Raw genomic sequence first — 16225 nt, 5'->3', positions numbered from 1 at the left:
GTCAACCGCTAATGAGCAGATTTTTGAACGTTTTTTTGTATACTGTCGGAACAATTTTTGTCTGACCAAATAGTAAATACGCCTATGACACTCCCCTGATCATCAGCTTCTTCTGATATAACATATGCGTAGGTACGCTCTATAACTATTGAGTGTATAGCGGACAGACAGACCGTCTATTAGCTGGAGTGCCCGGCAGTGCTGAGGGTTTTTTGAGGGCATGTTATGAAAAAAGTACAAATAATTTATATATATATAAATAAATGAGTTGGTGTGTGTCTGTCTGTGTGGGAAGGGGGCGGTCGGGGCGCGCGGCCAGGGGGGAAGAGAGAGAGAGAGTGAGTGTGGGGGGAGGAGAGAGAGAGGAGTGTGTGGGGGGAGGAGAGAGAGAGAGAGAGAGAGAGAGAGAGAGTGTGGGGGGAGGAGAGAGAGAGAGAGTGAGTGTGTGGGGGGAGGAGAGAGAGAGAGAGAGAGAGAGAGAGAGAGAGTGTGGGGGGAGGAGAGAGAGAGAGAGAGAGAGAGAGTGTGGGGGAGGAGAGAGAGAGAGAGAGTGTGGGGGGGAGGAGAGAGAGAGAGAGTGTGGGGGGGAGGAGAGAGTGAGAGTGAGTGTGGGAGAGGAGAGAGAGAGAGAGAGTGAGTGTGGGGAGGAGAGAGAGAGTGTGTGGGGGGAGGAGAGAGAGAGAGAGAGAGAGAGAGAGAGAGAGTGTGGGGGAGGAGAGAGAGTGTGGGGGAGGAGAGAGAGAGTGTGGGGGGAGGAGAGAGAGAGTGTGTGTGGGGGGAGGAGAGAGAGAGTGTGGGGGAGGAGAGAGAGAGAGAGAGAGAGAGAGAGTGAGTGTGGGGGGAGGAGAGAGAGAGAGAGTGTGCGCGTGGGGGAGGAGAGAGAGAGAGAGAGAGTGTGGGGAAGGAGAGAGAGAGAGAGAGAGAGTGTGTGGGGGAGGAGAGAGAGAGTGTGGGGAAGGAGAGAGAGAGAGAGAGAGAGTGTGGGGGGAGGAGAGAGAGAGAGAGAGAGTGTGGGGGGAGGAGAGAGAGAGAGAGTGTGGGGGGAGGAGAGAGAGAGAGAGAGAGAGAGAGAGAGAGAGAGTGTGGGGGGGAGGAGAGAGAGAGAGTGAGTGTGGGAGAGGAGAGAGAGAGAGAGTGTGGGGGAGGAGAGAGAGAGAGAGAGTGTGTGGGGGGAGGAGAGAGAGAGAGAGAGAGAGAGAGAGAGAGTGTGGGGGGAGGAGAGAGAGAGAGAGAGAGTGTGGGGAGGAGAGAGAGAGTGTGGGGGGAGGAGAGAGAGTGTGTGTGTGGGGGGAGGAGAGAGAGAGTGTGTGTGGGGGGAGGAGAGAGAGAGAGAGAGAGAGAGAGTGTGGGGGGAGGAGAGAGAGAGAGAGTGTGCGCGTGGGGGAGGAGAGAGAGAGAGAGAGTGTGGGGAAGGAGAGAGAGAGAGAGAGAGTGTGTGGGGGAGGAGAGAGAGAGTGTGTGGGGGGAGGAGAGAGAGAGAGAGAGAGAGAGAGAGTGTGGGGGGAGGAGGAGAGAGAGAGAGAGTGTGGGGGGAGGAGAGAGAGAGAGAGAGAGTGTGTGGGGGAGGAGAGAGAGAGAGAGAGTGTGGGGGAGGAGAGAGAGAGAGAGACAGTGTGGGGGGAGGAGAGAGAGAGAGAGAGAGAGAGACAGTGTGGGGGGAGGAGAGAGAGAGAGAGAGAGAGAGTGAGTGTGGGGGGAGGAGAGAGAGAGAGAGAGAGAGAGAGAGTGTGAGTGTGGGGGGAGGAGAGAGAGAGAGAGAGAGAGAGAGAGTGAGTGTGGGGGGAGGAGAGAGAGAGTGTGGGGGAGGAGAGAGAGAGAGAGTGAGTGTGTGGGGGGAGGAGAGAGAGAGAGAGAGTGTGGGGGGAGGAGAGAGAGAGAGAGAGTGTGTGGGGGAGGAGAGAGAGAGAGAGAGAGTGTGGGGAAGGAGAGAGAGAGAGAGAGAGAGAGTGTGGGGGGGAGAGAGAGTGTGTGGGGGAGGAGAGAGAGTGTGTGTGGGGGAGGAGAGAGAGAGAGAGTGTGGGGAAGGAGAGAGAGAGAGAGTGTGTGGGGGAAGGAGAGAGAGTGTGTGTGGGGGGAGGAGAGAGAGAGAGAGAGAGTGTGTGGGGGAGGAGAGAGAGAGAGAGTGTGGGGAAGGAGAGAGAGAGAGAGAGAGAGCTGCGCGGGGGGGAGGAGAGAGAGAGAGAGAGAGCGCGCGGTGGGGGGAGGAGAGAGAGATGAGAGCAGCGCGCGCGGGGGGGGAGGAGAGAGAGAGAGAGCGCGCGGGGGGGAGGAGAGAGAGAGAGAGCGCGCGGGGGGGGAGGAGAGAGAGAGAGAGCGCTGCGCGCGCGGGGGGGGGAGAGAGAGAGAGAGAGAGAGAGAGAGAGAGCGCGCGGGGGGGAGGAGAGAGAGAGAGAGAGAGAGCGCGCGGGGGGAGGAGAGAGAGAGAGAGAGAGAGAGAGAGAGAGAGAGAGCGCGCGGGGGGGAGGAGAGAGAGTGTGTGGGGGGAGGAGAGAGAGAGAGAGAGAGAGAGAGAGTGTGGGGGGAGGAGAGAGTGTGGGGGAGGAGAGAGAGAGAGAGTGTGGGGGGAGGAGAGAGAGAGAGAGTGTGGGGGAGGAGAGAGAGAGAGAGAGACAGCGTGGGGGGAGGAGAGAGAGAGAGAGAGAGACAGTGTGGGGGGAGGAGAGAGAGAGAGAGAGAGAGTGAGTGTGGGGGGAGGAGAGAGAGAGAGAGAGAGAGAGAGAGAGAGAGAGAGAGAAAGTGAGTGTGGGGGAGGAGAGAGAGAGAGAGAGAGTGAGTGTGGCGGGAGGAGAGAGAGAGAGTGTGGGGGGAGGAGAGAGAGAGAGAGAGTGAGTGTGTGGGGGGAGGAGAGAGAGAGAGAGAGAGAGAGTGTGTGGGGGGGAGGAGAGAGAGAGAGAGAGAGAGTGTGGGGGAGGAGAGAGAGAGAGAGAGAGTGTGTGTGGGGGGAGGAGAGAGAGAGAGAGAGTGTGGGGAAGGAGAGAGAGAGAGAGAGAGAGAGTGTGTGGGGGAAGGAGAGAGAGAGAGACGTTTGTGGGGAGGAGAGAGAGGTGTGGGGGGGAGGAGAGAGAGAGAGAGTGTGGGGAAGGAGAGAGAGCGAGCGAGCGCGCGGGGGGGGGAGGAGAGAGAGAGAGAGAGAGAGAGAGCGCGCGCGGGGGGGGAGGAGAGAGAGAGAGAGAGCGCGCGGGGGGGGAGGAGAGAGAGAGAGAGAGAGAGAGAGAGAGAGCTGCGCGCGGGGGGGGAGGAGAGAGAGAGAGAGCGCGCGGGGGGGAGAGAGAGAGAGAGAGAGAGAGAAGAGCGCGCGGGGGGGGAGGAGAGAGAGAGAGAGAGAGCGCGGGGGGGGAGGGGGGGGAGAGAGAGAGAGCGAGCGCGGGGGGGAGGGGGGGGAGAGAGAGAGAGAGAGCGCGGGGGGGGAGGGGGGGGAGAGAGAGAGAGAGAGAGCGCGGGGGGGGAGAGAGAGAGAGAGAGCGCGGGGGGAGAGGGGGGAGAGAGAGAGAGAGAGCGCGGGGGGGAGGGGGGGGAGAGAGAGAGAGCGCGGGGGGGGAGGGGGGGAGAGAGAGAGAGAGAGCGCGGGGGGGGAGGGGGGGGAGAGAGAGAGAGAGAGCGCGGGGGGGGAGGGGGGGGAGAGAGAGAGAGAGAGAGCGCGGGGGGGGAGGGGGGGGGAGAGAGAGAGAGAGAGCGCGGGGGGGGAGGGGGGGGGAGAGAGAGAGAGAGAGCGCGGGGGGGGAGGGGGGGAGAGAGAGAGAGAGAGCGCGGGGGGGGAGGGGGGGGAGAGAGAGAGAGAGAGCGCGGGGGGGGAGGGGGGGGAGAGAGAGAGAGAGAGCGCGGGGGGGGGAGAGAGAGAGAGAGAGCGCGGGGGGGAGGGGGGGGGAGAGAGAGAGAGAGAGCGCGGGGGGGGAGGGGGGGGACGAGAGCGCGCCGGGGGGGGGGACAGAGAGCGCGCCGGGGGGGGGGACGAGGAGCGCGCCGGGGGGGGGGACGAAGAGCGCGCCGGGGGGGGGGGGACGAGAGCGCGCCGGGGGGGGGGGACGAGAGCGCGCCGGGGGGTGGGGGACGAGAGCTGCGCCGGGGGGGGGGGACGAGAGCGCGCCGGGTGGGGGGGACGAGAGCGCGCCGGGGGGGGGGGGACGAAGAGCGCGCCGGGGAGGGGGGACGAGAGCGCGCCGGGGGGGGGGGACGAGAGCGCGCCGGGGGGGGGGGACGAGAGCGCGCCGGGGGGGGGGACGAGAGCGCGCCGGGGGGGGGGGACGAGAGCGCGCCGGGGGGGGGGACGAGAGCGCGCCGGGGGGGGGGGACGAGAGCGCGCCGGTGGGGGGGGACGATGAGCGCGCCGGGGGGTAGGGGGGACGAGAGCGCGCCGGGGGGGGGGACGAGAGCGCGCCGGGGGGGGGGACGAGAGCGCGCCGGGAGGGGGGGGGACGATGAGCGCGCCGGGGAGGGGGGGACGAGAGCGCGCCGGGGGGGGGGACGAGAGCGCGCCGGGGGGGGGGACGATGAGCGCGCCGGGGGGGGGACGAGAGCGCGCCGGGGGGGGGGACGAGAGCGCGCCGGGGGGGGGACCGAGAGCGCGCCGGGGGGGGGACGCGAGAGCGCGCCGGGGGGGACGATCGACGGGATGAGCGCGCCGGGGGGGGGGACGAGAGCGCGCCGGGGGGGGGACGATGAGCTGCGCGGGGGGGGACGAGAGAGCGCGGGGGGGGACGAGAGAGCGCGGGGGGGGACGAGAGAGCGCGGGGGGGGGACGAGAGAGCGCGGGGGGGGACGAGAGAGCGCGGGGGGGGACGAGAGAGCGCGGGGGGGGACGAGAGAGCGCGGGGGGGGACGAGAGAGCGCGGGGGGGGACGAGAGAGCGCGGGGGGGGACGAGAGCGCGCGGGGGGGGACGAGAGCGCGCGGGGTGGGACGAGAGCGCGGGGGGGGGGACGAGAAGAGCGCGGGGGGGACGACGAGAGAGCGCTGGGGGGGACGAGAGAGAGCGCGGGGGGGGACGAGAGCGCGCGGGGGGGGACGAGAGAGCGCAGGGGGGGGACGAGAGCGCGCGGGGGGGGGACGAGAGAGCGCGCGGGGGGGGACGAGAGCGCGCGGGGGGGGACGAGAGCGCGCGGGGGGGGACGAGAGCGCGCGGGGGGGGACGAGAGCGCGCGGGGGGGGACGAGAGCGCGCGGGGGGGGGACGAGAGCGCGCAGGGGGGGGACGAGAGCGCGCAGGGGGGGACGAGAGCGCGCGGGGGGGGGACGAGAGCGCGCGGGGGGGGGGACGAGAGCGCGCGAGGGGGACGAGAGCGCGCGGGGAGGGACGAGAGAGAGAGAGAGAGAGAGACTGGGGGGGGGGTGGGGGGTGGGGGGAGAGAAAGAGAGTGAGACGCCACCAGCTCACCTGCGCGCTTCCCTCTCCCCCGGGCTTTCAGCTGCGCGGGGAAGAGAGAGCTTGGAGGCGGGCAGCAGGCGCCCCCGAATGTGAGGGGGGCCCCGGGCGCCGGGGTCACCCTCCTCCCTCCCCCCACCCCTCCTGAGCAGCTACAGGCTGAGAGGGGCCCGGGCGCCGGGGTGACCCTCCTCCCCCCGCCCCTCCTGAGGGGGCGCCCGGAGGCGCCGGGGGTAACCCTCCTCCCCCGCCCCTCCTGGGGCGGCTACAGAATGAGAGGCTGCGCGCCAGGGCCCGGTTGCCAGGGTAACCCTCCTCCCCGCACCGCGCCCTCCTGAGCGTGCTACAGGCTGAGGGGGGGGGTGGGGCCGGTTGCCGGGGTCACCCTCCTCCCTCCCCCCACCCCTCCTGAGCAGCTACAGGCTGAGAGGGGCTCCGGGCGCCGGGGTGACCCTCCTCCCCCGCCCTCCTGAGGGGCGCTCCGGGCGCCGGGGTAACCCTCCTCCCCCGCCCTCCTGGGCGGCTACAGAATGAGAGGCGCGCCCGGGCCCGGTTGCCAGGGTAACCCTCCTCCCCGCCCGCAGCCCTCCTGAGCGGCTACAGGCTGAGGGGGGGGTGGGGCCGGTTGCCGGGGTAACCCGCCTCCCCCCCTCTCCGCCCTCCTGAGCGGCCACAGGCTGAGAGAGGCGCCCGGGCCCAGTTGCTGGGGAAATCCTTCTTCCCCCCACCCCCGCCCTCCTGAGGGGCTGTAGGCTGTGAGAGGCCCAGTTGCCAGGGAAACCATTCTCCACCTCAATTCGCTCCAAAATCCCCCTCCACCCCCACACAAACTGGGAAAAATAAATCAATAGTTAGGAATCAAGATGGCGGCCACTTACCTCAGCTCAGAAGGATTAGGCTCCGCCCACACACGCAATGAAACGCCCCCCCCGGTGACGCACCGATTGGTCAACCATGACGTCACTCAACGCTATCCCCTGTAGGATGGCCCGCCCACACAAATGAACCCCCCCCCCCCCATGATGCACCGATTGGTCAACCATCACGTCACTCAACGCCATCCCCTGTACGATTGGTAAATCATGACGTCACTCAACGCTAATGAGCAGAGTTGTCCATTTTTTGTATACTCTCCGAACAATTTTTGTCTGACCAAAGAGTAAATACGCCTATGACACTTCCATAATCATAAGCTTTCTTTTGATAACATATGTGTAGGTTCGCTCTATAACTTTTGAGTGTACAGAGGACAGACAGATTTATTCCCTTTAAAGCAGTGGTGTGACTTTATTTGAATGCTAAGAGAAGAAACAATTCTGTGCTGAGAACAGTTTCATGAGTGGAAACTCATTGTGTCAGCCAATGAGTTGGAGGCAGGGCAGGACTTGCAGTTTCAATTTCAAGCACCTAGTGTCAACTCAAGCAGTCGCAAGACAAGTGCAGCACAGCCAGATGTAGGTTAAAGTCCCTCCATCCTGCTCCAACATCAGACAAGCACTCCCTACTGCAGCACAGACCACACCACCCATCCAGTGACTTCTTCTGAATGAGATTGCCAAAGCATGGGCAATTTTACACAGAATTTACAATACAGAAACAGGTAATTCAGCCCAACTGGTCTATGACTGTGTTTATACTCCACAGGAGCCGCCTCCCACTCGAATTACCTCTTCCCACCCTGCCCCCATATCCCTCTATTCTCTTCTCCCTCATGTATGCATCAAGCCTTCCTTAAATGTAGCAGTGCTATCTGCTTCAACCACTCCATGTGGCAGCAAGTTCCACATTCTCCCCAATCTGTGTAAAGAAATTCCTCCTAATCTCATTATTTGATCTGTTAGTGGCTGTTGTTTAATTTATTCCAGAGTCTTATTGACACTACTGTGTCAGCCAATGAGTTGGTGGTGGGGCGGGACTTACAGCAGGTCTCACAGCAAACAATGTATTTTACAGCAAACAAACTATTTACTCAGCAAATTTACTCAGCGGAGTCTGTTTAAACACACTACAGCAAATAGTCTAGAGTCTATTTGAAGAGTCTCTACGAACCACAGCAAACAGAACTCATGACCGAGACTGCAGCAGTGTCTCCCGATAAAAGCAGCAAAATGCAGTGAGTGAAGGCTAGTTACATAATACAAATTATGTGCGTAAAATCAGTCACTTACAGCAGGCGAGATTGACGGGGGAGTTACCCAATCCATTCTGGCAGGGAATAGCGGTGTTACTATATGCAGCCAATTTATTCCTCCTTGTTCTGGACTCAGCTGTAAGGGGAAACAGTTTCTCCTCATCCACCCTATCGAACCCCTTCATCACTTTAAAAGACCTCTATCAGGTCTCCTCTTAGTCTTCTCGTATCCAGAGAAAAGAGCCCCAGCCTGCTCAATCTTTCCCGAAAGTTGTATCCTCTCAATTCTGGTAACATCCTTGTAACTCTTTTCTGCACTTTCTCCAGTGCTTCAATAACCTTTTTGCAGTATGGAGGCCAGAACTGCACACAGTACTCCAAGTGTGGTCTAATCAAGGTTCTATATAAATTTAATATCACCTCCCTGATTTTGTATTCTGTATCTCTAGAAATAAACCCCAGTACTTTGTCTGCACTCTCTATGGCCTTACCAACCAGTGTTGCTACCTTTAGCGATTTATGTGTCTGTACTCCCTAAAAAGGGTAGAAGAGCAGAGAGATCTGGGAGTAACTGAAGTCACAGGAAACAAAAATGGGGAGATGTATAATGGATGGCCGATTTGATATAACCAACGTTCCCTATAAGCTGCGTGGCCTCTGCTGGTCCCTCGCAGCAAGGGACCGGCTTTTTCAATGTTAAGTTTTATGCGTGTGCGCAACTGTGAATGGGCCGCGCCTTAAAGGAGTCATGCAACCAAAAAAAAGGGAACATTGGATATAACCCGATTTACACCATTGCCAAAAGTTAAAATTACCCCCTTAATTTCTTACCTTCCAAGAAATAAGTAGGCCCCTTATTCCTCCTATCAAAATAAACCACCTCACATTTCGCTAAATTGAATTTCATTTGCCACTGACCTACCCACCCACTCTGCAATCCTGTTTAACTCGCTGCATTTTGATGCAGTCCTCCATATTATTAGCTATACTGACACCCCCTGCCTTCCCCCTTCGGAGTCCAAATCATTTATCAACAAAGAGGTGGAGAACATAGAAGAGTGATTTAAATTTACTCTAATGAAGCTTTGCCCTCAGATACCAATGGGACTGAAACTGAGCAGGCTGGGCTCACTAGTGCCTTGCAGTGGTGAGGTGGTTAACGGCAGTGTGTAGACATGTCTCTTAGCTCTACAGGCCAGGAGTGCCTGAAGTTTGATCCCTGGTATTTGCTGAGCTCATTGATCTCACTGTATTCAGAACAGAAAAGGGAAAAAACCTCAGAAAAAGCCAGGCTAAGAAAAACAAAAAATACAAGGACAGCGATCTTTGGAAGGATTTAATTAGTGCTAAATTGAACTGCGCAAGCCATTAATCAGCTGCAGATCATTTCTCAATAAACCACTAGTAAGGATTTCCTAACCGCAATTATCATCTGTGAACACCATACAGCGCTCATGGAGCAGACCGAGGGCCATTACAAAGCATCAGAGTTTCACATTATCCAATTCCCCATGTCAAATCTGGTCCAAATTTGAATTTCTTTCCCGGGGGTGGGTGGAGGTGCGGAAAGAGAAGATATATGCTTAATACACATTATATACTTTTAATTTCAAGTGGCAGGTTTACCTTTGTCATGCCTCTAGCAGTTGTTCGTGCCAATGACAGTCAGCGAGTTCAGGGCTGCTAATGCACAACCATGGCCAAAACAAAGGATTATGCAAAGCAACATTTTTACTGCAAGTTTAGCGAGAAGATAATCTGCGGTTGATTACCAATAACTTATGCAGGCTGCACAGAAATACACACAAGGTAGAATTTATTACAACTACAGCAACTAGCATTTCTATAGCGCCTTTAACGTACTAAAATGTCCCAAGGAGCTTCACAGGTGCGTTATCAGACAAAAATTGACAAAGGAGACAACATTAGGACGGGTGACCAAACGCTCTGTCAAAGAGGTAGGTTTTAAGGAGCAGCTTTAAAAGGAGAGAAAGGGGTAGGTTTAGTGAGGGAATTCCAGAACTTAGGGCTTAGATAGGTGAAGGCATGGTCGTCAATGGTGGGGCAAAAAGGGTGGGTGATGCATATGGGGCTAGGATTGGAAGTACACAGAGATCTCGGGGGGGGGGGGGGGGTGAAATTGTAGGGCTGGAGGAGGTTACTTAGATCGGGACGGACGAGACCATGGAGGGATTTGAACACGAGGATGAGAATTAAAAAAGGTGTTGCTCAACCGGGAACCAATGTAGGTCAGCGAGCACAGGGGTGATGGGTGAATGGGACTTTGTGCGAGTTAGGACACAGACAGCAGAATTTTGGATGAGCTTAAGTTTATGGACATGATGAGAAGACAGTTATACATAGAGGGACTCAAGATGAGATAAACTGAGCACTTTCTCAACGTCGTCTCAGCCTCGAGATAGTCGTCAGCCTCGAAACACATTGCTAGACGCGTCAGGTGGTGAGTCGGGGGTCGTGGAGGAGGGATTAAATTGAGAAATTAGGACTTCACTGCTGTCTCCAACTCCATTGTCTTTCTCAAGGTTATGGTCTATACAGCTCCACAAAAACCTTGCCCACATGGTCATTCTTCATGCTTTAACTATGAGGGTGGACATGGGATAGCAATCAGAAACAGAAACTTGGCTGATTTCCCACCCCCTTCTGCCCGGGAAACACTCAGGTCAATTTTGGCACCCTCTTAGTAATGTAGACCTTGTAACTCAGCGCAAACCAGGGACCAATCCAAGACTTTCAATGTCTGTAGGGCTCAGTACCACAGCTTGCCATGTTTACCATTTATGCATCTAGTCCAAACAAAGGCCACGTGGATAGATAAGTTACTGGTGAGAAATAGAGAGTTACATTGTTCAGTGCTACCACAAATCTGCCTTAGAGTCAGGAAATGGTGCACAAAACTGGTGCGTTCCCACCTACATCGGGACCACTGGACAACAATACAACAAGCTGCATGACTGGATCGGGCAATGCACGGGAGATTTTCTCACGGGTTGTACAATTCAGTATTGAAGAATCCATCATTTTATAATCTTTAAAATGTTTCCTTTTTTTATACAGCAATTCTAAAACACCACGATTTTCTTCTCAATTAAGTGGCGACAAATTAAGTCTTTTGAAGGAAATATTCGTGTCCTCCATGAAGTAAATCCAGCTAACACAGGGACTCTGCAACAGCATAACTGTTGGCAGTAAAAGGTGCAGCAATGTTCTCTGCAGATATTTAAATATTCCAACCATGCAAGTTGTGTGGTTGTATGCATGTGTGTAAAGACCCGCAAACACATAAAATGGATGTATGCATTTTTGCAAAATAAATACCAAGAACATAACATAAGAACATAAGAAATAGGAGCTGGAGTAGGCCATTTGGCCCCTCGGGCCTGCTCCGCCATTTAATAAGATCATGGCTGATCTTCTATCGCAACTCCAACTTCCCGCACTATCCCCATATCCCTTAATTTCCAAAAATCTATCGATCTCTGTCTTGAATATACTCAACAACTGAGCATCCACAGCTCTCTGGGGCAGAGAATTCCAAAGATTCATAATCCTTTGAGTGAAGAAATTTCTCCTAATCTCAGTCCTAAATGGCCTACCCCTTATTCAGTGATTGTGACCCCATGTTCTAGATTCCCCAGTCAGGGGACACATCCTCCCTGCATCTATCCTGTCAAGCCCCTTAAGAATTTTATATGTTTCAATTAGATCACCTCTCATTCTTCTAAGCTCTAAGGAATATAGGCCAAGTCTACTCAATCTCTCCTCATAGGGCAATCCCCTCATCCCAGGAACCAGTCTAGTGAACCTTTGCTGCACTCCCTCTAAGTCAAGTATGTCTTTCCTTAGGTAAGGAGACCAGAACTGTACTCAGTACTCCAGGTGTGGCCTCACCAATGCCCTGTATAACTGTAGCAAGACTTCTTTACTCTTATATACTCTAATCCCATTTGTAACAAAAGCTAACATACCATTTGCTTTCCTAATTGCTTGCTGTACCTGCATGTTAACTTCATGATTCATGTACAAGGACACCCAAGTCCCTGAGTGCCAACATTTCCCAGTCTCTCACCATTCAAAAATATTCTGCTTTTTTGTTTTTCCGACCAAAGGGGATAACTTCACTCCCCCACATTGTATTCCATTTACCGTATTCTTGCCCACTCAGTCAACTTGTCTATATCTCTCTGTAGCCTCTTTGCGTCCTCCTCACAGCTTACTTTCCCACCTAACTTTGCATCATCAGCAAACTCAGTCCCTATATTAAGTTATTAATATAGATTGTAAATAGCTGAGGCCCAAGCACTGATCCTTGTGGTACCCCGCTAGTTACAGCCTGCCAACCCGAAAAAGTCCCGTTTATTCCTATTCTCTCTTTTCTGTCCATTAACCAATCCTCATTCCATGCTAGTATATTACCCCCAATACCATGAGTCCAATTTTGTGTAATAACCTCTTGTGTAGCACCTTATCGAATGCTTTTCAAAAATCCAAATACACCACATCCACTGGTTCCCCCCTTATCCATCCTATTTACATCTTCAAAAAACTCGAACAGATTTGTCAAATACGATTTCCCTTTCATAAAACTATGCTGACTTCTGCCTAATCATATTACGATTTTCTCAGTGCCCTGTTACCACGTCGGTAGTAATAGATTCTAGCATTTTGCCTACTACAGATGTCAGGCTAACTGGTCTATAACTCGTTATTTCTCTTCCTCCTTTCTTAAATTGCGGGGTTATGCTTGCTGCCTTCCAATCCTTGGGGACTGTTCTAGAATCTAGGGAATTCTGGAAGATTAATACTAGTGCATCCACTATCTCTGCAGCTCCCTTTTTTAAAACCCTAGGAGGCAGGTCGTCAGGTCATGGGGATTTGTCACCACTTAGTCCTATTAATTTCTCCAGTACTGTGTCTTTACTTATACTGATTTCTTTAAGTTCCTCATTCTCTCTAGAACCTTAGTTCCCCATTATTTCCAGAATGTTTTTTGCATCTTCTTCTGTGAAGACAGATACAAAGTATTTGTTTATTGCCTATTATAATTTCTCCTGTCTCTGCCTCTAATGGGCCCACAGTTACTTTCACTAATCTCTTCCTATTTATATACCTAATATAGAAATGTTTATAATCTGCTTTTATATCTTACAAATTTACACTCATTCTTTTTTCTCTTTCCTCATCAATTTCTTGGTCCTCCTTTGCTAAATTCTAAAATCCTCCCAATCCTCAGACTTACTATTCTTTTTGGCAACATTATAAGCCTCTTCCTTTGATCTTCTCTTGTGAGCCATAGTTGGACCACTTTTCCTGTGGGGTTTTGTGCCTTAAATGAATGTATATTTGTTGGAAATTATGTATTAATTCTTTAAATGCTAGCCATTGCTTGTCTACCATCATACCTTTTAATGTAGTTTCCCAATTTACCTGAGCTAACTCGCCCCTCATACCTACGTAGTTTACTTTGTTTAGATTGAAGACACTAGTTTCGGATTGAACTAAATCCCTTTCAAACTCAATATAAAATTCTATCATATTATGGTCACTCTTCCCTAAAGGCCCCTTTACTACAAGATTATTAATTAACCCTTTCCCATTGCACAATACCAGATATAAAATAACCTGTTCCCTAGTTGGTTCCTCAACATACTGATCTAGAAAACTATCTTGTATACATTAATAGAAACATAGAAGATAGGAGGAGTAGGCCATTCGGCCCCTCAAGCCTGCTCTGCCATTCAATGAGATCCTAGCTGATCATCCAAATTCAGTACCCGGTCCCTGCTTTCTCCCCATACCCGTTGATCCCTTTAGCCTTAAGAAATATATCCAACTCATTCTTGAATATATTTAATGAATTGGCCTCCACTGCCTTCTGTGGTAGAGAATTCCACAGGTTCACCACTCTCTGGGTGAAGAAATTCCTCCTCATCTCAGTCCTAAATGGCTTACCCCTTATCCTTAGACTGTGACCCCTGGTTCTGGACTCCCCAACCATCAGGAACATCCTTCCTGCATCTAGTCTGTCCAGTCCTGTCAGATTTTATAAATTTCAATGAGATCACCTCTCATTCTTCTAAACTCCAGCGAGTATAAGCCCAATCAACCCAATCTCTCCTCACAAGTCATTCCTGCCATCCCAGGTATCAGTCTGGTGAATCTTCGCTGCACTCCCTCCATGGCAAGAACATCCTTCCTCAGATAAGGTGACCAAAACTGCACACAATACTCAAGGTGTGGTCTCACCAAGGCCCTGTACAACTGCAGCGAGACATCCTTGTTCTTGTACTCGAACCCTCTCGCTACGAAGGCCAACATACCATTTGCCTTCTTAACCTGCATGCTTACCTTCAGCGACTGGTGCACAAGGACACCCAGGTCTCGTTGCACTTTCCCTTCTCCCAATCTATTGCCGTTCAGATAATAATCTGCCTTCCTGTTTTTGCCACCAAAGTGAATAACCTCACATTTATCCACATTATACTGCATCTGCCATGCTTCTGCCCAATCACCCAGCCTGTCCAAATCATACTGGAGTTTCTCGGCATCCTCCTCACAGCACACATGCCCACCCAGCTTTGTGTCGTCTGCAAACTTGGAGATATTACATCTAGTTCCCTCGTCTAGATTATATATATAATATATTTGTGAACAGCTGGGGTCCTAGGACCAATCCCTGCGGTACCCCACTAGTCACTGCCTGCCACTCGGATAAAGAGCCGTTTATTCCAACTCTTTGCTTCCTGTCTGCCAACCAGTTCTTTATCCAAGTCAGTACCATGAATTCGTCCTCTACACTATTACTGCAAATTTGGTTTGCCCAGTCTATATGTAGATTAAAGTCCCCCATGATTACTGTATTACCCTTGTTGCATGCACCACTAATTTCCTGAGTTATACTCTGCCCTACATTACAACTACTGTTTGGGGGCCTATAAACAACTGCCACCAATGTTTTCTGCCCATTGCTGTTTCTTAGCTCCACCCAAACTAATTCAACTTCTTGATTTTCCAAGCGAAGATCCTTTCTCTCTACTGTCTTTATCCCATTCTTTTATTATCAGGGCTACCTCTCCTCCTTTTCCATTTTGCCTATCTCTTCTAAAATTTAAGTTTCCTGGAATATTTAGTTCCCAACCTTGGCCACATTGCAACCACGTCTTCGTAATAGCTATTAGATCAAACCCATTAATTTCTATCCCCGCAATTAATTCATCTATTTTGTTGCGAATACTTTGCGCGTTCAAATATAGTGTCCTTAGCTTGGACTTTTTTTCTATTTTTCCCTGATGTCACCTGAGTCACTGATGCCCTATTACCTTTGTTACTCACTGTCCCTTCCTGACCCACTCTGCTTATTTTTATCCAAAACTCTACTCTGCTCTAGAGCCTTGACATTTTTCTTGCTGCTTTTAAATTTACTCTTTGCTGAATCCTCCCACCCCGCTCCTTCATTAGTTTAAAGCCTTGTCAACTGCCCTAGTTATTCGATTCACCAGGACACCGGTCCCAGCCCGGTTTAAGTGGAGCCCGTCCCAATGGAACAACTCCCTCTTGCCCCAGTACTGGTGCCAGTGCCCCATGAACTGAAATCCCTTCCTCCCACACCACTCTGAGCCACGCATTTAAACCTCTAATCTGTTTGTCCCTATGCCAATTTGCACGTGGCTCAGGTAACAATCCAGAGATTATTACCTTTGAGGTTGTGTTTTTTAATTTGGATCCTCACTCCTCAAACTCCCTCAGCAGAGCCTCATTCCTAGTTCTACCTATGTGGATCATGACAACTGGATCCTCCCACTCCCACCACTTCTTAAGCCACATCGAAATATCCTTAACCCTGGCACCAGGCAGGCAACACAACCTTCGGAAGTCCCGGTTGCAGCTGCAGAGAACATTATCTATTCCCCTGGCTATACTGTCCCATATCACAACTACATTCCCTTTCACTCCTCCCACTTGAATGGCCTCCTGCACCATGGTCCGTTTGCTCATCCACCCTGCAATCCTTGTTCTCATCCACACAGGTAGCAAATACCTGTTAGTCAAAGACAAGGGCTGAGGCTCCTCCATCACTACATCCTGGGTCCCCATACCTTCCTGACTCAGTCACACCCTCCGGTCCCTGACCACTAACTAACTCAAGTACTACTTAATCTAAGGGGTGTGACTGTGCAATATTTCCAACAGAACTAATAGAAATGATCACTATTCTCTGATCCATCATATCAAAAATTTACAGGAATACTTTTCAGTGAAGTACTAGTCGATCTCGCATGGCAATGTACATGCAGAATCAAGCACAATCGTAGTCTTCAGGGGGTTAGAGAGGCCAGGGATAATTGGACCAGAGTGTGCAGGTGTAATTCAGTCCCCATTTTAAAGTCATACATTCTCTCATTTTTATATAATACTTTAATTTGATATTATAGTTAAATAGCCAACATAACAAAAATTTGAGGGGGAGGAAAGTAGATATGGTTGGAGTATGTACGTTTGAGATATACAGGTTAAGGAGCCAAATATAGGTGCTGCAGTGCTACCACTGGCAGGAGAGTGTAATTACACTGACATTTACATAGACCGCTTCCATTCTAAATGTGGCGAAAGGAAATTACAACAAGAAGTTGATACAAAAGTGTTGACAAAAATGTGACAACAAAAAAGTAAGGTTTTGTAGCTAGGAAGTTTTTAACATATGTGCTAGATATTCTCT

Source organism: Somniosus microcephalus, chromosome 13 (genome assembly GCF_052327205.1).
Source record: "Somniosus microcephalus isolate GS21.2 chromosome 13, FLI_Smic_1.0, whole genome shotgun sequence".
NCBI lineage: Eukaryota > Metazoa > Chordata > Chondrichthyes > Squaliformes > Somniosidae > Somniosus > Somniosus microcephalus.
Note: the sequence above shows the minus strand (reverse complement) of the source record.